The sequence below is a fragment of the Palaemon carinicauda genome, chromosome 7 (assembly GCF_036898095.1).
Source record: "Palaemon carinicauda isolate YSFRI2023 chromosome 7, ASM3689809v2, whole genome shotgun sequence".
NCBI classification, from domain to species: domain Eukaryota; kingdom Metazoa; phylum Arthropoda; class Malacostraca; order Decapoda; family Palaemonidae; genus Palaemon; species Palaemon carinicauda.
The window spans coordinates 132,858,394-132,884,077 of record NC_090731.1 but is presented as its reverse complement, the minus strand read 5'-3'; the positions used below and the strand labels follow the sequence as shown (position 1 = coordinate 132,884,077).

The 25,684-nt window shown below is 33.5% G+C and overlaps 1 protein-coding gene across 1 annotated transcript in view; it reads left to right on the top strand.

Annotated features, from left to right (window-relative positions):
• LOC137644016 (interference hedgehog-like) overlaps window positions 1-25,684 on the top strand; it is a 363,398-nt gene that overhangs the window by 313,925 nt on the left and 23,789 nt on the right. The gene's annotated exons all lie outside the window — the stretch shown is intronic.

Genomic DNA, 25,684 nt, shown 5'->3' with positions numbered 1-25,684 from the left:
ATATATATATATATATATGTATATATATATATATATATGTATATGTATACATATATATATATATATATATGTATATATGTATGTATATGTATACATATATATATATATATGTATACAGTATATATATATATATATATATATTTAGATTTAGCCAGACACCTGCTCTTTATTATATAGGAGAGATTAATGAAGTATACTAGTGTAATTAGCTGGCGGAATTATTCACACTGCTAGCTAAAAGAAAAAGTTAGAATCCAGTGAAAATGAATGATATGTAACCACATGAATCCCCACAGCAGTGTTTGAAAAGGATATTGAAGACTGTCTAGGATGTTAGGATATCTCATTTTTTGGTAACATATAAATCTATATAAACCACCACCTCCCTGTCCAATTACTTAGGGTTTTTTAAGCTCATGAAATGCATATTCATTTCGACCATTTCCTTTTCGAATTTTCATAGGATATCCATCTTTATTTATGGAAAAATACATAAGGGGAAGTTTGGGAGCGTTGTGAAATCTAATACCTGTAGGAAAATGACATGATCATCATCCTCCTTATTATTATTATTATTATTATTATTATTATTATTATTATTATTATTATTATTAATTTTAGTCGTTCTGATACCCGTGTGGAAATCAAACGTGCATTGAAGAGAACGGAATGGGTAGGATACAGTACAGGACTGCGTGTGTAAAATGTCGATAAAACGCCGTAGAGTACATACCTCAATCCATGATTCTCTCATTCTCCCATCCTTAATTGTTAGGATTCCTTTCTTCGTGGACAATAAAAGAAAAAAAAAAAACTGTATTTTTCCTCTTTCAGAGTAGAATAATTATGGAAGTCGCTAGAGAGATGGATGTGGGCAGTTTTAAAGGAAGATAGTGTTTTATAGCTGGAGTGTGGGTTGATACTCTGGTCAGCAGACGTCAGGTCTTTAAAAGGAACATATTCTCGAGGGCATCCATTAAAACAAATTGATCCGTCTGTCCATTGCTGAAGGATTTTGCTAATTGCAGTATCACCATCACCATCAACATTTATTTGAGGTGCTGCAATATGCTGCAGTAATACAAAAATAAGATAAACTGTATTTATGATTTAAGCTTACTTGTTTGTTATTAATCATTAATGATATCACGAAAGCGTAGATTTTTTTTTTATTTCTATTTTCGTAGTGTAGGCATTTGTTGAAGTGATTTATCTTCTTGCAGAAAATCACAAGATATGGCGATTACTTAGAAAAATTTGTTTACTACCTTTCTTCCATTTAACGAAATGCTATTATTATTAAAAGACTAACGATTGTCGCTGAAATTCATGGAACAAGTTTAAGGTGTATGTTGAAAAATACAGTGTTTTAGGCGTTTCAAGATTGATTCCTTATGCATACTGTTTCCCACCATACTCTTGGTTTTATATATCATGAACAAATTTGCTTTTTCACGTGGAATTCCAGGAGGAAATTTAATTTCCAGTGATATAGTAACATGCGAAGAATTAATGATTATTACTGTTAATATTTTATGGCAATGATGATGATGATTGTTCATTCCAATGGAACGTAAGGCGATTTTTTTTTAATATGTGGTCAGTATTGACTTCAAACCTGTTATGGTACGAGCGTAACTGGCTTTTGTGAGAATGAAAACATGTTTTGGGAACTGTAACCCATAAAATATTCAAGAAGATCATCTTTACTTTTACGGTGGTGTCGATGTGATTGAGAGAGAGAGAGAGAGAGAGAGAGAGAGAGAGAGAGAGAGAGTACTAACATTCTATATATAAAAATAGAAAAGATGTCACTATGATTCGTTAACAATTAGTAACGGGGAGAGAGAGAGAGAGAGAGAGAGAGAGAGAGAGAGAGAGAGAGTACTAAAATTCTATATATAAAAATAGAAAAGATGTCACTCTATGATTCGTTAACAATTAGTAACAGAGAGAGAGAGAGAGAGAGAGAGAGAGAGAGAGAGTAGTGAAATTTTATATAAAGAAATAGAAAATAAGTTGCTCTTTGATTGATTGCGAATTAATAACGTATAGATTAAGATTTGAGCGCAATGATTGTGCATTTGTGTGTGTAATGTGTAATGTGTAATGTGTGTGTAATGGTAATGATTATGACTGATTCTGCATAAATATTTCTTTCCATCCAACTTTCATTCTTGTAACTAAAATATCAATGATCCATCTGACATATCTTTCATCCAGATTTATCTAAATGTATTTAATAATAGGATTGAATTCTCGTTGGGGAGATTTATTATTATGTACTCTTATTTTCCCGTAACATTCGTAAAAAATAGACGTAAAACAAAGAATAAAAGACTGACGATACCTGTAGGCTTAATCGGGTGACTTGCAAGGTGGTACAAAAGTTGTAAATTAAAGTTGTAAATTACGTATAAATAGAGGATATTGCTGGAATGAGAAAGGGGCCAGTTTTAGGAATAAGGAAGGATTTTCATTCGATGTGAGAGAGAGAGAGAGAGAGAGAGGAGAGAGAGAGAGAGAGAGAGAAAGAGAGAGAGAGATTTTCTGAAAAAGAAACAGAAACTAACAGTAATCGTTTTTATTATAGAATAAAAAAAAGTGTCAAAGAAAAGGAAGACAAAAATGGTGAGGAGAGGATGATAGGTGGAGAAGGAGGAGAAGGAGAAAGAGTCGTATAGTGCATTGTTGCTTGCTTTTGTGGTCGTTGTTTGGACGACGTCGTCTGACAAGGTAATTGTCATCGGCGCCATGATGCATCGTCGCCCAGAGTCAAGCGCACCTTCTTGGGACGCCTTTAACTACCCGGAGATATTGTTCACCTCGCCTTCAATTTATGCCTCTTTTGTATTCATCCCGATAGTGTGTGATTTAATGTGCATGGCCTGTTTTACGCTCATCGCTTTTGTGACGGAGAAAGAGGGAGACATGGTTGGGAAATATTTTATAAGTGTTAAACGTTGACAGAATTATATATTCCATAATCCATATTATTAAGAAAATTTTGATCGTTTTCGTAATTTTAGTACAAAGATTTATCCAAAGGATAAAAGAAAGTCATGCTGGACCTTTCTATCTAAGAGAGAGAGGAGAGAGAGAGAGAGAGAGAGAGAGAGAGAGATGTGGGTAGGGCGGGGACTTATTTATTCAAAAGACAATGGCCAATCAAAGAAGGTTACAATCCAACTCATTTATAAGATATTGAAATTTGCTCATCATATATGTGCCCAGTTATTGTGTCATGTTACACATGCAAATACTTCATTATTTTAGCTTCGAATTTTCAATTGAAATGTGAAATTACTGTTCCTTTGTTGATTTATCTCTGTCAGCCATTTATTATTGTGTCCAAGACGTACTCTGCACACCCTCAGGGACACGTAAATTACTTCTTTTCTTCTTAACTTTTTTGCTGCGAGTCAAAAAGATTTTTCTGGGTCGGTGTCTGTTGGTAATTTGCATATGATGAAATGTGTCAGTAAACTTCTTTATCAACGTTTCGTGAACCTTTATTTCTTAATCAATCCGTAGAAAAAGTAGGCAATGCCGCCTATAGATAAATAGATATTTAGATTTTATCTATTAAACCCATGCTTCTTAAAAATATTAGAATCTTAAAAAATAGAAAGTATTCAGAATCAGATGCTATCTCAGATAAAGTTTTCTGACCAAAACGTAAATCTCTATGTGTTTTAAAAACGTTACGTTCATAATGCGTATGTTGGATGGTTGAAATACTCACTGCAATTGGGAACAGTTTCGTGAAGTGTACACATTAAAAAGCCATGGGTCAATGTTGTTTGACCAATTCGCAATCTTGCTAAAATGAACTCCGTCCTCCTATCCATCTGGCATGATGATTCCCAAGGAGAAACTATATTTTTTTTTATTTATTTATTATCATCTTCTGGTTCATGATTCCACAGCGTTTCCAATTTTCTTACAATAAAATGTTTCATGATAGTTATGTACCTGTAAGTCAGGTGGTCAGGTAGGACATAACGCTTCCAGGCGAGGCATATAGTAAGATGCTGCTTGAAGAAAAAAAAGAAGAAATGTGTTTTCCAAAATTTTATTTTTGGTTCATCTCATTTTATACTTGGCGTGAAATACTTTGCCTGTTTCCGAAAAACTAATGAAATATAATTTTTTTTTTTTACCTCCTGGTGATTGTGGTGGCCATGAAGTTTTGTAAGAGAAAATACTTACTTGAAACACAATCGGTAGTTTTACCAATTTTCCTAGCTGAAACGGGAGATTTCTAGATTTACGTTTATCCTTCTGAGCTACCATGCATGTTTTACCATTATTATTATTATTATTATTATTATTATTATTATTATTGTTATTATTATTATTATTCAATATATAAAATAGCTGTAATAGTTGCCTAATATGTGTAAGAAAGATGTACGGATAAGTTCTCTGATTATCGAATCATTACCAAATGATGAGAAAATTTTATATATTCAATAATTTGTAAAAAAATTCACATATTTCATATACAAAAGATATCTTTTTTGTAATCCAGAATCTACTTTTACTTGCACTTATTTAGACAACCTCACTTAGTTTTGGTTTCTCAATCCGTGGGTCTCTCTCTCTCTCTCTCCTCTCTCTCTCTCTCTCTCTCTCTCTCTCATATTCCAAATCCCTATCCATAAATTCGGCAACTGCAAGATCGAAATAAATTTACAGATTGCATTATTGCATGATCGGTTGTATAACCAGCCTTCGGTACTCTTGACAGCAGGCAAAGGGAGGCGTACCCTGAGTTCAATCAAGGTCAGCCTGATGAAAAAAGATGAAATGCAAATGTAATAATTTATTGACCCTATCTATCACTGACTACCCAGACTACACCCTGGTGTAACATTAGTTTGAAAGAAAATGAGTAACGTATAAAAAATTAACAAATGATTAAGTTGAAAGTTGCATGTCTCCTTGATATTTTACGTAACATACTAAGAAGAAATAATGCATAAAGGGTAGTGGTAGCCTATCGGAAACGCCCATGCCTAGCGATTTGCTGGACTGGGATTCAACACTAGCAGAAGTTCTTTAGTTTCTTGTAGTGTCTGCAATTTCACCATCCATGTAGGCGAGATTTGGGCTGGGGTCGGTGGGGAGCCTATAGGTCTACCTGCTAAGTCATCACCAGTCATTGCCTGGTCTTACCTTGGCTTAGTTTGGTGGAGAGGGGCCTTGGGCGCTGATCATATGTTTTGTAGGTAGTAGATTGGCCAAGGTACCAGCCACCGGCTGAGATACTACCGCTAGAGAGTTATTGGGTTCTTTGACTGGCCAGACAGTACTACATTGGATCCCTCTCTCTGGTTACTGCTCATTTCTACCTTGCCTACATATACACAGAATAGTTTGGCCAATTCTTTACACATTCTCCTATTTCCTCATACACCTGCCAGCACTGAGCTTACCAAACAATTCTTCTTCACTCAAAAGGTTAACTGCACTAATTGTTCAGTGGCTATTTTCATATTGGTAAGGGCAGAAGAGACTTTAGCTATGGTAAGCAGCTCTTCCAGGAGAAGGACACTTCAAATAAAACCTTTGTTTTCTAGTCTAGGGTAGTGTTATAGCCTATGTACCATGGTCTTCCAATCTTGGGTTTGAGTTTTCTTGCTTTAGGCTACACTCAGGCACACTATTCTATCTTATTTCCCTTCTTGTTATTTTGAATTTTTATAGTTTATATATGTGAGAATTGTTTTGTTGTTATTGTTCTTAAACCTCTCGTACATTACCTAATTTCCTTATTTTCTTTGCTCACTGGGCTATTTTCCTTATTGGACCCCTAGGCCTTATATCATCCTGCTTTTCAAACTAGGGTTGTATCTTAGCAAGTAATAATAATAATAATAATAATAATATGGTTAGTCTTTAGAGTCTAGGGCATTGTCACCACGACTTCCGTCCATGAACGGCCTTTAAACCTTTAAAGAGTAAAACACAAAGGATTAGAACCTGTCCAAGTGTAAGGTAACCATTAAATGGTAAAAGAAAAAAAGAGGATAAAATCAAAAAAAAAATTAAAGGGAAACCAAAGATTTGAGAAAAGGTATTATATTGAAGGTTAGTAGAGCATAGACAAGTTGTGTATGTTTATAGGCAGTAAGGTTTTGATTTAAGATTGCACTAAAAAGTGAATAATACATTTCTAAACTCTAATTACGAACAGGAAAGGAATAATTAATTGAAAAAGGGTGTAAGATTTAGATTTACAGGAGGGCAAAATACCCCGAGTAATATAACGCCAGACAAGATTTATTTAGAGTTATGGCGAAAAAGAACGGTCTTCGTTTCTCGTTAAGAATGAAACGATTTAATGATCTAACTTATTCTAAACCTTTCTTATGATTTTTCTTATGATTATATATATATATATATATATATATGTGTGTGTGTGTGTGTGTGTCCACGCGCGCTTTTGAAACACAGCTTCTCTATTATGCAATTTTCAATGAAGGCGATATCCTAGTGGCGTTAATGTGTTTCCTGCCAGAATCTTCATATTTCTTCAGCTTCTCTAAGTTTTCAGGCGTAAGCCTTTGGTTTAATGAACGATGATTATTTATTTTCTTCACACTTTATTCACTACAGCACTCTTTCGACAAAACTTTGTCTTTATCAATTCCCTTTATACATCAGCTTCTACAAATATTAAGATTATTGAGGTTGAGATTATATTCTAAGGAAATTAAAAATTCTAAAAATTAAAAATGAAAAGGTGAAAATTTTCAAAAATCAGAGATCCTTAGATTATGAAGAGGATAATGGTTGATTATATACTTACCAAGTATTAAACATAAAAAAAATTTGATACGTTTATTTTCCAAATTCTCTCTATGCGGGTTTGGCCCTGACTTGTTTACAGGATGCTGACAAGCAACATTATTCATTGGACTTGTTGCAGAATCATCGCGCTAACCGCACAGCCTGATGGCGCGTGGCAACATATCCCATAACCAAAGGAACATCAATATTGAACCCCGGATGTTATCATGATTTTGTCTTCCAGAAAATTTTCAAGTAAAGGATTGCCTGGAAAAAGCCCTCGTGTCTCTGCTTACAAAAGAAAAAAATAATAATAAAAAGTCTAAAATTATGTTCTAAAAATAATAGCCTTCCGTTTCCAAGAGTCGTTTGTCTTAAAGGTCTGAAAGAATTTCTTATTAGAAAAAAAAAGAAAGTAAAAAAAAAACGACGTTAAATCATACGAAACTCAAAAAAAAGTGGGGAGAGAGAGAGAGAGAGAGAGAGAGAGAGAGAGAGAGAGAGAGAGAGAGAGAGTATTATATAGTGGTTAAAAACAAATAGAAAGATGAAAAGTAACAGGAAATAGTATAGAAGAACTAAGAAATTTGGGACAAGTGTAGATAGGCGAGCTTTGCAGGTCAAGAGGTACACCTAGGGAGTGAATGCAAACATAACACATAAGACTCTAAAAAGGAACCATGTTCCGCTCTGGTTGGTACTTTCTTTTGAGATTTCAGTGTCTTTATTTTGATAATAAAATTTTTCTAAAATTTCTATTACGTATCCAATTAACCTAATGAATCAAACGTACATGTTTATGTATGCAAGTAAGTATTAACAGGATGACGGGAAAATTCATAGTTGTCTGTTTGTATATCTCAAATTAGAAAGTGAGGTCTCATTTTGGTGTTTGTCTAGCGTTCAAAAGTAGGACATACAGCCCATTGTCGTGTGTTAGTGGTTATCTGTGGTAGTGTATATTTGAATGTAGGACGTGAAGTACATTTTTCAATTTGTAAATCTTTTAAATGTGTGTAATAATTCGTGTTTTTGAGGTAGTAGGTTGGCCAGGGCACCAACCACCCGCGAGAGTGTTATGGGGTCCTTTAACTGGCCAGACAGTGCTACATTGGATCCTTCTCTCTGGTTACAGTTAATTTTTCCCTTTGCCTACACGCACACCGAATAGTCTGGCATATCCTTACATATTATCCTCTGTCGTCACACACCTGACAACACTGAGTTTGCCGAACAATTCTCCTTCACCTAGAGGTTTATTGCACTGTAATTGTTCAGTGGCCACTTTCCTCTTGGTGAGGGCAGAAGAGACTCTTTAGCTATGATAAGCGGCTCTCCTGGGAGAAGGACACTCCAAAATCAAACCATTGTTCTCTAGTTTTGGGTAGTGCCATAGCCTCTGTATCATGGTCTTCCACTGTCTTGAGTTAGTGTTCTCTTGCTTGAGGGTACAATCGGGCACACTATTCTATCCTATTTCTCTTCCTCTTGTTAAAGTTTTCATAGTTTATATAGGAGATTTATTTTTTTTATTACTGTTCTTAAAGTATTTTATTTTTCCATGTTTCCTTTCCTCACTGGGCTATTTTCCCTGTTAGAGCCTCTGGGCTTATAGCATTCTGCTTTTCCAACTAGGGGTGTAGCTTAGCAATTAATAATAATGATTATGTATACATGTGTATTTTTATTCTTTAAATGTGTATTGTGTGGCGTAATCATGTTATATCGTAAATGTGTAACCTAAGGTTCATCTTTGTACTTGTGTGCATTTTAAATGTTTCAAGCTATCATTAAGATGAGATTTGTTGACTGATTTTCATGGAATTTTTCCCCGCATACTCTTTTGTGGGATTTTGGCCAAAACAATTATATCTTATGAAAATTCTAGACTTGTTTTCTATATGCATACTTTTAACGGGTTTCGTGAATGTGCTTGGAAGGTTTGGTGTGCGTGTGGTCTCTCTTTAAGAATTTGGTAATTTTGACCATCATCCAACACTGGCTCAGGCACGGCATGGTAATTTTACTCAAGAAATATCCAAGGACTAATGCATCAGATTATCATAACGTTCGAGTTTGAGTCAGGATTTTATCTGAGATGTGTGGACGAAGATATGTGAAAATTTTCAGTCCGGCCGGTCATGGGCTAAATACTGTTACCATAGATTTTTGTTGTTGTTGCCCTTAGATGCATTTAGTGGTATAAAAATTCTAATGCGCAGGCATGAGATCTTTTATAGGGCTGCCTTACCAGTGTGAATCATTGCAACATTTCTCGGAATAGTATCCACTTAGTAATTTATGTAGTTTTCATCTTCGGGGCTCACAAATATGTCGAATATTTTGTGTCCTTACGATCGTTCCTAAAAAGGTTCCATGAGAAATGATTTAATTTTATTTTCAACTCGCGTAGCCATATGCAGACTTCATATACCCTGTTTAATTCTTAAGTAACTGTTGATCTGTATGTCTATTAAAAAGAGTAGGTTAAACTACTTGAAAAGTATTATGGGATGCATAGAAATAAAGTGAATGAGATTCTGACTTCCACAAATTATTTTTGTAAGTATGGAAAATACAACGAGATCGAGAGAGTAAATGCTGCTCACAGTCAAGAGAAAATCTAAATCTCAAGTAAAGTTTTAAAATAAGCTACTTTACAACAAAGTGAATTGAAGTTTGAATTCAGATATGGATGTTTTTCTCCAGGGAGAAGCCTTTTAATTCTACTTGATCTAAAACAATGGTGAATGGAAAATGCTTACAAACATAAGAGCAACTCCTTATCAAAGGACGGATAGATGAATGATAAATATGAAGGAGTCAGTCCAAGAAGAAAATTGGGGTAAATCTAAAAAAGAAAAAAAGAGGTATGCTGCGTCCAAATCGAGCAACTGTACTGTAAATGAACCGCTCAAGACAAAATGCTAGTTATTTCCCAAGCCTGAAAAGCTGATAGATCCTAAGGACGTTTCTTTTCTAGTCTCAAAATTTGTTCATAACATGGAAGGACTGTGAAATTCGAGAAAAAGTGGAGAATCAGACCTGGAAACTGAAACTATGGAGTTTCATATACATCAAGATTAAGCAAAATGGGTTTCTTGAGAAACAATGAATTGTGAAGAGAAAATCATCCTTATATACTGTAATTGTTATGACAAGGTGAGATGAAATCATTAATATGAATGAAAAATGAATGGAAGCTCGCATAAGGGCGTCACTTTAGGTAAGAAAGAGGGTAGCTATAGCACCATCAATTACAAAAGTAATCACAAAAGTAAAAAAAAAAGTAAAAGAAAAAACTTGTATGATAATAAGTTTCTGAAAAGCACTAGAGACAATGAACAAGCGATAAAGGCAGAAGAACAATAGATGAATGGATTCTACCAGTTTTCCTCGTGACTACGGTGGAGGATAAATGCCACTGTTTCGGGTAATGGGTGATATAGGGCAAAATAAGCTGGTCGACGATCCAATTAGAAACCCAGATGGAATGTAATTAGTTCCATAGGACTTTTGAGTTAGAGATTTATTTAATGAAATTACTAGGTAATGAAAAAGGGTGGAGAAGCTGAGCAATGGGTCCACTTTAGTTTGCTGCAGTCCCTTATGGATATGTCAGAGGAAATCAAGGAAACGAGAGAACGGTTTATTCAACACGAATAATAGGTATAATACTGTTAGGTTGGAAGATAGAAGAGAATCGAGAGAAAAAAATTCCCTTTTTTGCACTGATCCAATGCGGCTTTGAAGCAAAGCAAGAGTATAGTAGAGTAAAGTTTGGTTTCCAAGCAAGCATGGTATACCTTCTCTCTAACCTGAATAGGCAGAGAGCAAACATGTATTGTAGTCTGAGTAAGGTTGAGATGAAGAGAGGGATGTCTAAAAAAGAATAAATTATGTACTATTTAACCAAGAATTCAGTAATGGGTATTGAGAAAAGAATCAGCAATTAATCTAATCAAATCAAGAATAAAAGTACGTATTGCTCAGTTAAATTAACACTAAAGTTGTGTAACAATGTGTATGGTTGGACGAAATGTAGAGGCGAGGATTACTTCAAATAGGACGATAATCAGAAGAGCTTTAATTGGATGAAATTCAGTTTGCATTAACCTCCATAACACAGATGATGTCAGCATGTGGGTACTATTACTGTTATTATTTTTAGTAATATATAAATTATAGTGCACTGCTGTTTTTGTAGAGGTCCATAACTACGATATACCTTTCGTGAGCGCTAACAGAAAAAAAAAAAATAATGTTCATTCATGTTAAATGACACTAAGGAAAATGATCAGTGGGTCATTGGAAAATTGAGATGCCACTGTTAATAAATTGACATTTTTTATACTAGCAGAATGAATAAAGTTAAATGATATTCCTACAATATCTATGTCGAAATGCGGTCGGTTTTGGAAACCGATTCAGGGGACTATTTTTTTTTTTTTCCACCAGTTGTAGAGAGATTTTTTGTAAACCCGGCCAAAGCCATAAGGTATTAATCTATTAATTGAATCGTTAACACATAGATGAATAACTAAATATATATGTCAAATTAAAGATGCAACAGTTAATTCAGATAAGAAGAGGAAGAAGCAAAAAGGTCACGAGGATATATATTGCTGTGAGGAGTCCATGTTCTGTTCCTACTGTATCATTGTTACCTCTGACAAAAAACCGTGTAAGATTTATTCTCTCGGGATCCAATTTCTTTAATAAGGGCCACAACCATCTCAAAGAGAGAGAGAGAGAGAGAGAGAGAGAGAGAGAGAGAGAGAGAGAGAGGCCAAGCAACAGAGGGCATTTGATGAGATGAATTATGACGAAAAGTGTTGGTACTCCTCCTTATCCTTCTCCTCCTCCATTCATACCCCTCCCTCTACCTAGAAAGGTATTCTCCTCGGTAATGACAGTGGTGAGTCTGTGTTGTTCTTTGTGTTTATGATGCCTGATGGGTGCGTCTTTTACAAGAACAAGTTTTGTGGAATTTTTCATGCTTTTATTTTCAAGTCATAGTTCTAGTTCGTTTTAGTTAATTGTTCCCTAATATGAGGATTCGTGGTTTTTTTTTATCTTTTTTCTTTTGTCTTGTTGGTATTGAACCTCTCTCTCTCTCTCTCTCTCTCTCTCTCTCTCTCTCTCTCTCTCTCTCTCTCGTTAGTGTGGCCTACCCATTGTTCATCAGGTCCTTGGTTTGTACCAATTCTGTTTGCAAAAGCCACAAAGCCGTCGACATTTCTTCATTATATACATACACTCCCAAAGACAGAAAGAGGGAGCCCTTTTGTGGCTTGTGGAAACAGCTCATATTACAATCGCGTTGGCGAGAATTCTTTACAAATTCTTTTGAAATGGAACTGGGATAAAAGAACCAGGGACTAGAGAGAAGTAGCTGTATTTAATGAGAACCGTTTCACCAGGTATTAAAAGTACTCAGAATAGAAATGCTCCCGAAAATTTTAGGCCTGAGGAAAGATTCGGGTTTAATCCCTTTTTTTGAGAATAATTCCAATGGAGCGATTAAATCCTCTTTTAAAGATTACAAAATAATCACGACCTATAAGCAGTGGCTGACAAAATACTTGCGAAGAAATAGATAGGAGCTGCCTTTACCATGGATCATGTGTAGAACATAAGCGTGAGTGACAGCTAGATGAAAGGCTTTTGAACCTTCTGAGAAATGGGGTTTATTTTTCCGTGTAAGGACAAATGAATCCCATAGTGCAGAAGGGAAGAATTTAAACTATAAATATGGAGAATGTTCTTTACTAAATTTATGAAATAACAAATAAGCACTTTGAGATCATCTATTAGCGTGCTTTTTTCCCATTCGTAAGGGGTAACACGGTTGCCTTCTTTTGAAGGACTTTGCTTTGGCTTTTGGTGAAGGGTGATAATTCCAATGAATTGTGTATTGGAAGAAAGAAAAGATGCTTCTTCAGCTAAGACAGTAATATCAAATATACTTGTCTTCCACCTCGGGAAGAGTTTTTTATTTTTATTTATTTTTTTTTTTTCCAAAACAAAACAAGGCTTACAATAATGGAAATATTATTAATGGCACAGAAATGGGCTGTAGAAGCAAAAAGGTTGCGAGGTTATACATTGCTGTGGAGAGTCCATGTTCTGTTCCGTACTGGATCATTGTTACTTCTGTCAAAAAGCGGTGTAAGATTTATTGTCTGGTCACATGAAGATTTTAGGAAGGGAAATGGAACCGGGAGAAAAGTAGACAGGTAACGCCCAGTGGTCAATATAGAATTTGACAGCGTAGTTCTTTTGTTGGATTATCTCTTTATCCCAATTTCAAGTACAGTTAAAGCTAAAGAACTCCATAAAAATTCCATGGAGCATTTCTTCAAGTAAATTCTCCTTTTTTTGAAATGTTCTACAAACGACTACATTTGTAATTATTTTTGTGTTCACTCATTTCGCTCTCATTTCCATCTTTTAAGACATACGTAAGGAGTAAGACTGGTGTGTTCGTATATCCATGACCAAAGTGTGCTAAGTAATTTCCAGACCTCCTGTACTACCTATACTAAGTTTGGTATTCGTTTACACATTACGGAGCTATGATATGTATGACCTATAAGTCTTATCGCGTCAGCCCGGGCTGCAAAATATGTATATAATTCAGATGTATTTATTACTTTTTAATATGCATAGACCAACGTAAATAAATTTTTATTTTCAATTCAATGGTAATATTCAGATTTTCCTATTCCCTGACGTTCGTTGGAGTTCTCCTGGCATATTTTACATTTTTCCTTAAAATATCAGCTACAGTTCTCAGAATAGGTAGAGATTCATATTTTTTTTTTTTTTTGTTCTGTGGTGTATTCACAAATGTTTATATAAAATTTAATACAATTTTAAAAACTAAAGACTTTAAAGTTTATCGTGTATAGCCAAAAAATAAGACTTTTTTTTTTTTACCACTCGTCATGATTACAAACATGATAACTGGTGATAATGATAAATAAAATTCTCTCTCTCTCTCTCTCTCTCTCTCTCTCTCTCAAGGCGGGCAGCCATAATAATTTAATATAACATAATTAAATATATTGCTCCAATTTTATGTTGTGAAAACTTTTCAGGTGTATAACATTTCCCCAATTCAGAGACCAGCATTAACCCGTTGACATCCACTTATATTATTTTTTCTGAAGTTCCGAACGAATTGCCACCGCCAAGTGGCGAAAGCGATGCATTATGGGAAACAGTTGAATATGCAAACGCGTCGGCTTTAGCCTGGAAAGCAACGAAAATTGTGCGCTCGCTGATAAACCCAGGCAATAACTCTTTTGTTCAGTAACGAGTTCATCCATCTTGCCGAGTGGCACTTTTTTAAAGCAGCACCACAGTCCGAACAACAAAAGAAGCTAAATAATAATTTATGGAAGGTTTTTAAATTTTTCGCCAAGGGACTCTCGGACTTCGCTGCTGATTAGCTCTTCTTGCACAGGAATGATGAGTCGCTTCTCTTCGTCCCCCCCCCCCCTCCCCTCGTGCTACTCCCCTCTCCCCCTTCGATCCTCCTCCTCCTCCTCCTCCAATTGCTTTTGAGCGCAATGGCCGGTAAGACTCTGAGTAATGGAATCGACATACCAAATCTGGGTCCTATATAAATATTTTTAAGGCATTCCTACGAAATGGTGTATGATTACTTTGCAGAGTTTCATGCGAGTTCTAAAACATTTATAGTTTATATTGGAGATATTTATTTTAATGTTACTGTTCTTAAAATATCTTACTTTTCCTTGTTTCCTTTCCTCAAAGGGCTATTTTCCCTGTTGGGGCACCTGGCTTATAGCATCCTACTTTTACAACTAGGTTTGTAGCTTGGCTTATAATAATAATAATAATAATAACAATAATAATAATAATAAATCAAGCTCCAAAAGTTTTCCGGATCTCTAAGTGGACCAACTGGCTTGTCTGCTTGGATCCTCCAAAAGCAAGATTTTTAAAGATGCTGAAAACTAATATGTCTGAAATGTTATATTCAACTAAGATTAAGCCAGGTTCATTTGTATCCGTTTGAATGAACATTAAACGCACAAATGGATCAAGTGAACTAGAAACGGCAGTATTTGTTGTTGCTGTTGGTGTATATAGTCGTGTGTCTGTACTTACTGTATATATATATATATTATATATATATATATATATATATGCGTATGTGGATATGTATGCACAAACATATATATATATATATATATATTTGTATATATATATATATATATGCATGCGTATGTGGATATGTATGCACAAACATATATATATATATATATATATATTTATGCGTATGTGGATATGTAAGCACAAACATATATATATTTGTATATATATACATATATATATATATATATTATATATATATATATATATATATATGTATATATGTTGCTTGAAATAAAGGAACACTCGACCATAAAAGAATAACCCCTTTCGTATTCTTGCTTGTTAAATTTTCTGTTCCATACGTGGTTATAAATGGCAAAAACGAAAGTAATTAAAAGATAGCAAGCAATGCATATTTAACGATGAAGGTAACAAAGCGCCAGGTGATAAAGACGCTTACCTCGGATCAGGATCAGATTTACGATAGAGAGAGAGAGAGAGAGAGAGAGAGAGAGAGAGAGAGAGAGGGGGGGTGGTAGTAGTACTAGGACTACTTTCAGGCGAACTAATTAATGGTTTATCTTTTTCGATTGTCATTTGTCTTTTGGAATGATAAATTGCTGAGTGTGGCAAGAAAGCTTCGAAAACGCTTGCAAGAGCAATTTAATTTTGCTTCCAACAATCATCATTCTTTTGGTTTTGTATCTTAATCTTCGCTCACGGTATTTATCACCTTTGACTGTTCATGTTCTTTAAAGTATACATCATCATTATGAATTTCAGGGATTCTAGTTACTTGCGTGCAAGTTTCACTTTAAGATGTTGCGGGCTTAATCTCTCTCTCTCTCTCTCTCTCTCTCTCTCTCTCTCTCCTGTATCTATAGGATATTGACCCTCGACCTTTTTTTCTACTAAACCTATTTGATTTCTCCTGATTTTATCGATTGTGTAGCGCTTCTAGTTTCGTATGGGTATTGGGGTCACAGTCGTCTCTCATAATCTGGAGATCCCTAAACGGGTAAATTTTATTTATTTCTACTTATTCAGAAAGAAATGATTTTATGACCTATATTTATTGTAGAATTTCAAAAAGGGAATTGAGAAAAAAGTATAATTTTTTTTTTATGAAAAATCTTAGGATAAGTCATAATCATTGCCATATGATGTCTTTCAAACAATGAAGGGGAATCCTCCACATTATGCTATCCTTAACTAGTTTCTCAGATTAATTTACCTTTTCTTGCTCGTTATCTTTTTATCGGCCCATTCATGTAGAATTTTGTATGGGTGACTGAGTGACATTTCTTAAATGGTTGATTTCTTTTTTAAACGAAATTTGCTTCATTTATTAGAACACAGTATATACGAGAGATTGGAAATATTTAATTACAGATTCAAGATATGTCATCAGTTTAGCAAATTTGGAAACACTTTCGACTAGTGTATACCGTATATATTATTTTCATCCTAGTGTTAAACATTATGTTTTCGATAACATCTTACAAGGTATAGATTGTCGTACATTAGGGAGATGGGCTTGTTTTCATTTTTTTTTTCTTTATTACATTAACAAATTATTGCTTGGAGATGAGTATTGGTAATACTAATATTTGTCATTAAAAAATGCTGGAATACTACATAAAATGTTCATCATATTTATTCATATTGCAATCTTTATGTTTTTTTTTTTCATTGATTTCCAAACCAACATATTCTTCGAATGGCAATTAAGGCCATATATTTGCTTTCTTTTTATAAGCATGTGTGACCCATTTGTTTACTCATCGCAGATATTTATGAAGGCGTGACTTTAAAGTACAGCATGTTTATTTTTGCTATGCGATGAATTCCCCGAACTGTAAACCTAACCGCCAGCTGGGGCTTTATTGTTATCCGACAAGGATATTGTCTTTAAGGTTAGCCGATAGTGGCAATAACATGTAAACGCCAGCTGCTTGTAACGATGGTGTGGTACTCTGTGTGTTTGTAAATTTGTGCGCGTAGCCACACTGGGCCAGCATATCAAATATTGCAATTCGATTTAGTTAACATTCCCAGTCCATTGCCAAACCTTTCACTTACACAAGTAAGCTTTATATACTAGAAATTTTATTCCAGCTGTTACCAAGTTGTGGAATGATCTTCCTAATCGGGTAGTTGAATCAGTAGAACTTCAAAAGTTCAAAGTTGGAGCAAATGCTTTTTTGTTAACCAGGCGGACATAAGTCTTTTTATAGTTTATTTATGACATATTTGTTTTTGATGTTGTTAATAGTTTATATATGACATGTCTGTTTTGACATTGTTACTTTTTTTAGAATGATTTATTGTTAATTTGTTCTCTTCATTTATTTATTTCCTTATTTCCTTTCCTCACTGGGCTATTTTTCCCTGTTGGAGCCCCTGGGCTTATAGCATCTTGCTTTTCCAACTAGGGTTGTAGCTTGGATAGTAATAATAATAATAATAATACAGAAAAAGATTGATGGAAATACAATTGTTTTCAAGTAATTTAAACTCTTCTTGAATGACGACAGACCTGCCCAACAAACAATAAGAAATCAGTAAAACAGAATAAACACGAAAGTTCTGGATCATTGAAGTTAATGGCTGGTGGGACGGGCGGACTAAAATGAAGGGCAGGAAGACTTTACTTAAATGGAGGTGATTTTGGACTTCTCTTTGCCAGCGTATATAACAATGTTAATTAACTAAATGGAGAAAGGATTTATGCTTACATTTACAGAGACTCGGTTTTGATGGAAGCGGAATTCTTAAACAGTTGTCTGATGTTGGCAGACAGCGAAAGGGCATATGACTGCTTCTCTCTCTCTCTCTCTCTCTCTCTCTCTCTCTCTCTCTCTCTCTCTATATATATATATTTATAGATATATATGTGTGTATAAATATAACTTTTATATATATATATATATATATATATATATATATATATATTATATATCATATAGTTAATTATATATATATATATATATATATACATATATATATATATATATATATATATATATATATATATATATATATATATATATTATGTATATAGAGTGAGAGATTCATTCATCACAATTAAGTGATGTAATGGTGTCCCAGGTGTTAGTCTTCAGCATCGTCGACGTCAGAATCGATCAGAAAGTGTGACCAATAATTAATTTACCTTTAACTGAAGGCTTCATAAAGTACTCAACCTTATTGTGAAAGTGCTCTTGGACTTTAAGCCTCGCGAGTTATCATCCTTGAATTTAAACGAAGGCGAAGAGCATTCTTTTACTATTGATGTTGTTTTCTTAAGGAAGCATCTTTTGTACCACTCAAAAGCAAGAAAGGCTAACAATTATTTTATGTTTTGGGTACTATTTTAATTTTCTTTTTAGTAGCTTGACTTTTTCAGTAAAAGGACATTCTACCTTTTAACCCCTATTTTGTAGTGTCTTTTTATTTCCTAGTTTAGTTAGTGATGTTGATGATATAGCAGTATTCAAGAGGGTTGCTGATAGAGTAGTAAAAAGAAAATTGAGAGAAAAAAAAAAGAAGACAAGTAGCAAGATAATGGAGGAAGAATGTGACTTTTCTGTTGGATAGCAGTTGCAGAAAGGTCATTAAGAAAAAGAATTTTTTAATGCAATATGCAAATTGAGGTTTGCTGTCTGAAGAGAATAATTGATTATAGAATTCCCTGTCTTTGGAGAGGAGATAGTCATCCAGTTAGTGTAAGAGTCAAAAGTTAAAAGATATACAATCTTTTCTTCTTCAAAGTTTAAAAGCGGAAGAGCTGTTATTTTCAAGTATGAAGTTATACTTACAATGATTATAAGACTATTGTATGTTGCTGATAACTCTGGTGCTTAATTTTATTTAGGAACAGATTTATCAGGAGCTCTATTTTTATGGGTCGTGTATTGGTTAAATCTCCTGAACATTTGTTCATACTGGATCTTATTATCTTCTCAACTTCGTTGGTAAAGCTGTTGTATTCAAGTTTTGAAGTTGCTTAAGTAATTTCTTGAGTGGTGTTCTATGTTGAGGAATGGTGAGGTCCCTAAAACTGTACGATGATCCAACACTGACGTTTTCAATCTTATACCCAAGAATGCTCAGAACACTATACAGATAACTCAGGAGGAACGGGAAACAAAAGACGACTACCAGACATTGAAAGCGGTAGTATGATTCTAGAATGTGGGGAAAGGTATGTGCTGTATCCTTCATGTTGCATAAGCATTCAATGACTGTAATACCATAGGTGCATATGTCAGATGGGAAAAAAATTCCCTTCATCAAAATCATCATTCAGCCTTCTTAGTATACAGAGAAAGATTTGCAAGCCATGGGATAGTAAATGAAATTTCTGATCATGTTGTGAGCGACATTAAACGGTTTACATGTCTTTTTAAAGGCCTTTCGTCTATTAAAAATGTCAACAAACTGAGATATGAAAAGTTCGTTCGGTGTTTCATTACTGAGGAGTCGGCTTCACTGGTTACAAGTTATAATGGAGTGGACATGAGTTTCTTTCCCCCTTGCAGAGATTCCTTGGGAATGCAAATCAAAAGAGCTAATTAAAAAGCCCTTATTTGGAAGAAGGAAACCTAAATGTATCAAACTTTACCTGCACCCGAGGTTCATGGTTGAAAAATTACAATTGGGAAGCTGTAATTCAAGTAGATAGCAGTGCGAAAAGAAGAAGAAGAAGAAGAAGAAGAAGAAGAAGAAGAAGAAGAAGAAGAAGAAGAAGAAGAAGAAGGTGGTATCCTCATACGACAGAAAATGGTGGAAAGTGATCAAGCTCAGGAGACTGAAGATAACCCACACCTTTATCATCTCGTAAATGGATCATGAAGATGAGACTTGAATGATATAATAGATTCTGTTCATCTACATGATTTTTTATTTTCATACCATTTATCTGTATTATGAAAACAATTATAAGTTTATCAGGGAGAAGATTGGAACTCTAATAATAATTGTTACCTCAAGTAGTTTATTTGTAGAGATTTCATGTATTACCAGAGCAATGTGACTTGATTTAATGAAATTTAATGGTTTTTTTTCTTTGAAATTTTCTGCGTTATGTTACCTTATGTACTTGTTTTTATTAGTCATCTGCAAATGATTTTTTCCCCCAAAAAATCAAGAGTAAACAATTCACTTTACCCCTCATGTTTTTTATGGATTTATATGATAAGTTTAATAAAGTTCCTTTGATGGATATAGTTGTAAGAAAAGCGTAATATATCATCGGTTCAATGAGATTAATGAAAAATTTTCTGGTTTAGCTCTTACTTTTCTTTTCAAATGCAACATGTGTTTGATTCCTTTGCTTGTTACTTGGCAAGATATTCAGTTTACGGATTTTCTATTGCCAATATTTTATGTGAATCACATTAATGTTTTCCCTTCGGCTATCAAAATTAGCAGATTGCGCATAACAGACAAGTATGATCTAAAATTAACAGTTAGAGGGCCTGCTGTGAAACCTAATTCATTCAAAATGGGGAGGAGGCTATTGGTACTAAGCCCATTGTCTGCATGCATTTTCCGGCAATAATTTGATCCGTTAGATAAGTTAACAATTCCCCCTCCCCCCATAGCCATTAAATCTAATCTCAAACATCTTAAATTACTATAAAGTAGCCTAAAGACTCATGTTATTCGTAATGAAATGTGTGTTTTCAACCAATTTACACACACACACACATATATATATACATACATATATATATATATATATATATATATATATATATATATATATATATATGTATATATATATATATATATATATATATCTATCTATCTATATATATATATATATATATATATATATATATATATATATATATATATATATATATATATATATTATGTATGTATGTATATATATATATATATATATATATATATATATATATATATATATATATATATATAGGCCTATATAGATAGAAAATTAGAAATAGGTCAATTGCAGTCAAATATGGAATCTGAGGTATTATAACATATTCCTATGATATGCTATATTGTTTAAATTTTGAGACTTTTACGAACTAGTTACCAAAAAAACATCATTTTAGTACAAGGGACAAGCTTAATTCCATTTGCAAATATAGAAATTGAGGATTATTAGTATTTGGAATCACTACTTGTTTCACTAAATCTGGGTAATAACGATAATTATCTTCTTTCTTATGAGATATGGCTGGAATCTTACTTTCATGTTATTGCCCTTTTTTGTAATGATTTTTATTTTCGTAAAATCGTCAGTTTTTATTATTCTTAAGTTTAATTTATTTTCCGTGACCTTTTAGAAGTTATTGAACAGCATATGATTTTATTTTTGTAGTCCTACGATGAGTGAGCCTTTTACCTGACAGTTCTTAAAGCAATTTCTATCTTAGCCAGTATTTTGACCCTTGATGTTGTGATGCCCCTTTTCCATGCATTAATCGCAAATGTATATATTGTACTTTTGCTTTGAATTCGATCTTGGTTTTACTATGCACATAAGCTTCATTTATATTCAGCACTGTTAGGAGATATTTTTATCATTGTTGTGATTTTAGTCTTGTTAGAGGCTATAATAATTATCGATTTTACGGTCCCATTTAACTCTGTCCTATCGTAGATTCTTATCTTTTTTCTTTTTGTTTCTTTTTTTAATCAGCTGCTGCTATTTGACATTAATATATATTAAGTTTGCAAGTTAGGCGTGTTCATTCCATAGCCCTCTTAAAAAACCGACTAATAAAAAGGTGTTTAAAATCTCTCACACTCGCACAAGGTTACCAAACCTGTTTGACCGGCTATCACTGTCCGCCTCCATTTTACGAATCACTGGAGATAATTCTCCTCCGATTCTGGGAGCTTTGATCATTTGCCTCGATTGCGTTCATTTCAAGTTGGTGATGAGGATGATGATTCTAAGCTCTGAGTATTGATGATATTGTCAGTGAGGCCAGTGCTTACCTCGGATATATTGGATGCGTGTGTCTGTGTCAGAGTTGGGAACAAAAAGGTGGGGGGGGGGGGGTTCACTTGAATAACTCCACTTAATGCCTGATTTCAAGGACCTATGAGAAGATGGGGCCCGATGTAAGTTTTATTGATCAGGCTGAAGCGATAAGAACGAAGTTCTGGAGGAAAGGAATGTATTTTATTATTTATGTAGTTGCATTTTGCTTCTTATTATTTTTACATCATCATTATCATTATTACTACTAAGTATGCCACATCCTTAGTTGGAAAAGCAGGATGTTGCATGACCAATGGCTCCAACAGGGAAAACAGCCCAGTACAGAAAGGAAATAGAGAAATAGCGAATGAACTATATATGAGAAATAATACATGCAAATTATATTATATGGTAAGATCAGGAGCAACGTTGAAACAGATCAGGCATATGTAAACTATGAAGCGATACGGAAGTTAGCGAATTTAACAGAAAAGCATTTACAACACATTTGAACTTCTGAAGTTCCCCTGATTTAACCGCCAGATAAGGGAGATCATTTCACGATTCGGTCACAGCTGGAATAGATTTCTAGAATATTATGCAGTATTAAGTCTCATGACTGAGGAGGATAGACTGTAAGAATTAACTGTATACCTAGTAATACGTGCAGGATGGTACAGTCTACGTTTAGGAAGATCTGAATGCGATGGATGGTCAGAGTTATGAAAAATTTCATGTAACATGGACAAAAACTAACTGTACGACGTGGCCAGAGATTAAAACCGGGATCAAGGAAAAGGAATTTAATAAACTGCAAGTTTTTGTCCAACAAATTAAGATGAGTGTCAGCAGATGAAGACCAGACAAGGGAACAAAACTGAAATCTTGGTCAAGTGAAAGAAATAAAATATAGGTTAGATTGATCACCAAAAATCTCAAAAGATTTTCTAAATATGCATTTATTTTGTGCAATTGAAGAAGAAACACACCGGATGTGTAAATTTACAGTAAAGAATCACACCTAGAATCTTAAATGGCTTATATATATATATATATATATATATATATATATATATATATATATATATATATATATATATGTATGTATGTATGTATGTATGTATGTATGTATATATATATATATATATATATATATATATATATATATATATATATATATATATATATATATATAAAGAGACGTTGTTAATGCAAAGATCTGGATGTTGATAAATCACTAATCTTAGCTTGATGTCTATTAAGAGATGCAGCAACTGTAGGTTTACATTCAGGAGATAACATTGATGCCGAGTAGCATCATCTACATATGCGACAAGGTTGAATTCTATGCCAAACCACATACATTGTGTACATAATATAAAAAGAAATGGAGAAACCATATATCACATACCTATACTCATTATTGAGCCCATCAACGACTATTCTTTTCAATTTATTACTTAAAAAATCAATAATGATGATAAGAAAAAATCCACCCTCTCCGATCTGTCTCAGTTTGATGACAAAGTCCTTATGAATAACACGGTCCAATGCAGCACTAAAACCAACGCCAATCATACTTCCTGTTCACAATCAAAGGATATCTGTATAACATTGAAAACAGTGAAAAGGGCATCACATGATTCAATGCCTTTGCGTAAATCAAACAACAAACTAGCAATTAGATGATTAATGATTAATGTCATTAAGCTTATCATTGGTTTTATTAAGTATTTTGTATAAAATCTGTGAATCATATTTTTTTTCTCTTTCTCATAAGTAGATATTGCCTCCACCTTTACCATAGATATTGAACTGTGAAGTAAGAAATATTTTTGTCCAGATTTTGTCAGGTCCCAATTATTATAGGTATAGGTTTCCTTTGTTCCTATTAATCGCTGTTGTGTTTGTCCTACATGTTGGGGATATGAGACTTTCCTTTAACAAGAGAAAAATATTTGTCGATTTTTTTTTTTTTTTTTTTTTTTTTGTCGAAATTTACTGTATTTGGGGCGTTTGTAAAAAGCTATTTTTATCTATATCTAATAATGACGATGTCCTGTGACTATCATCTTTCATACCTTTGGAAAGTTGCTGCATTTCTTTTTCCCTTTCTTTTCTCCTTCCTTTTTTTTCTCTGATGCTCAACCTTTTGTTGACTCCTTCTCATCTCCCCTGCTCTCGTAACTTCTATGTTCATACTTTAACGATATTGTAGCTTACGCACACAAACACACACATCTATATATATATATATATATATATATATATATATATATATATATATACATATATATATATATATATATATATATATATATATATATATATATATATATATATATATACAGTATATATTATATATATATTTATTTATATATATATATATGTATATACAGTATATATTATATATATTTCTATATATATATATATATACTGTATATATATATATATATATATATATATATATATATATATATATATATATATATATATATATATATATATATATATATATATATATATATATATATCGCCTTGATCAGTAAAGCTGTGCTAGTCAGGGCCACTCATACTAAATTGAATCATTTTGGCCTTACCAGACACTCTGAGTGCTCTATTTATTCATCCATATCATAATGTCTTCAGCTTATTTATTTCTATGTTTGTGTGTTTCCCTATTTCTCGCATTTTGTAAGAGTATAATGCCAATACATGTAACATGGACTGCAATTTTATGATTTAATAATTTCCCTTGATCCTCGTTCGTATATGTAGGTAGTTTATCACCAAATGTTACAACACTTTTAAATGCGATTAATTCCTCGCTGGTGTGGGACTAACATGCATGGTATCTACATGGAGGCTTACTGATTATGAGCGAATATTTAGTGATTGGGAAAAATTTTAGAGCCTGGAAATATTCTCCGGCCTGTGGAGTTTTACTGTGTATATTTTAGGGGAGGGGAAGGGAATTTTGGTTGTTTTAAACGAGTATGAATTCCGTCAGATGGGGAAATAATTGCGTCAGATATTTCAATTGATACCAAAATTGTGTTGTGATGCTGCTTGTGAATTTCAATTGATTAATTTAAGTTTTTTAGCTTCAGACTCGAGATTCTTGAGTTTTTCTTTTTGTTTCTTTGTATCTCTCGTTATTAAAATCGAAATGCTGAAGATTTATGTTTTTAAATTATGGCCACCGAAAAATATAAAATGTTTTGAAATGGCCATGGTTTCTCACTATAATATTTTATTCATTTAGCTTTTGGCAACAGTAATTATCTAGGTCTTCGTCCAATTGGTAAAACACTTTTCCTTGGCATTCTGAAATTTTGATAGAGGGACATTTTGCCCATTTAGAGGTTTGCATGAAAACTATTGTTTCTTTATTGCTTGTATATACGTTGTTTATCTTTCATGTAGTATGAAATGACTTTTGTGCGTCAGGAGCAGAATCTAGGTTAAATACTTTGCTCTTTCACTAAAAGTTTAAAAGAAGGGAAGCTTCATAATCAACTATGAGGATGTCAATGTTTTGAGTATTTCTCCCTAGTTTTTTCATCAAATTGTCATAGAATTTATTTTATATAGCGGGGAAATACTTGATGTACCATACCAGTTCTATCGGTTTTATGGTATTTTATTACACCAAAGGAAAGGCATCAATTTTGGTCATTTGACTTTTGTCTCAAGAGAAATTTGTGTTGTATAAGTTCGATTGCAGTATACTAACGGGTTGTGAGTTGCAAAGGCTGGACTGTTTCAATCTAGTTTTACCATTGT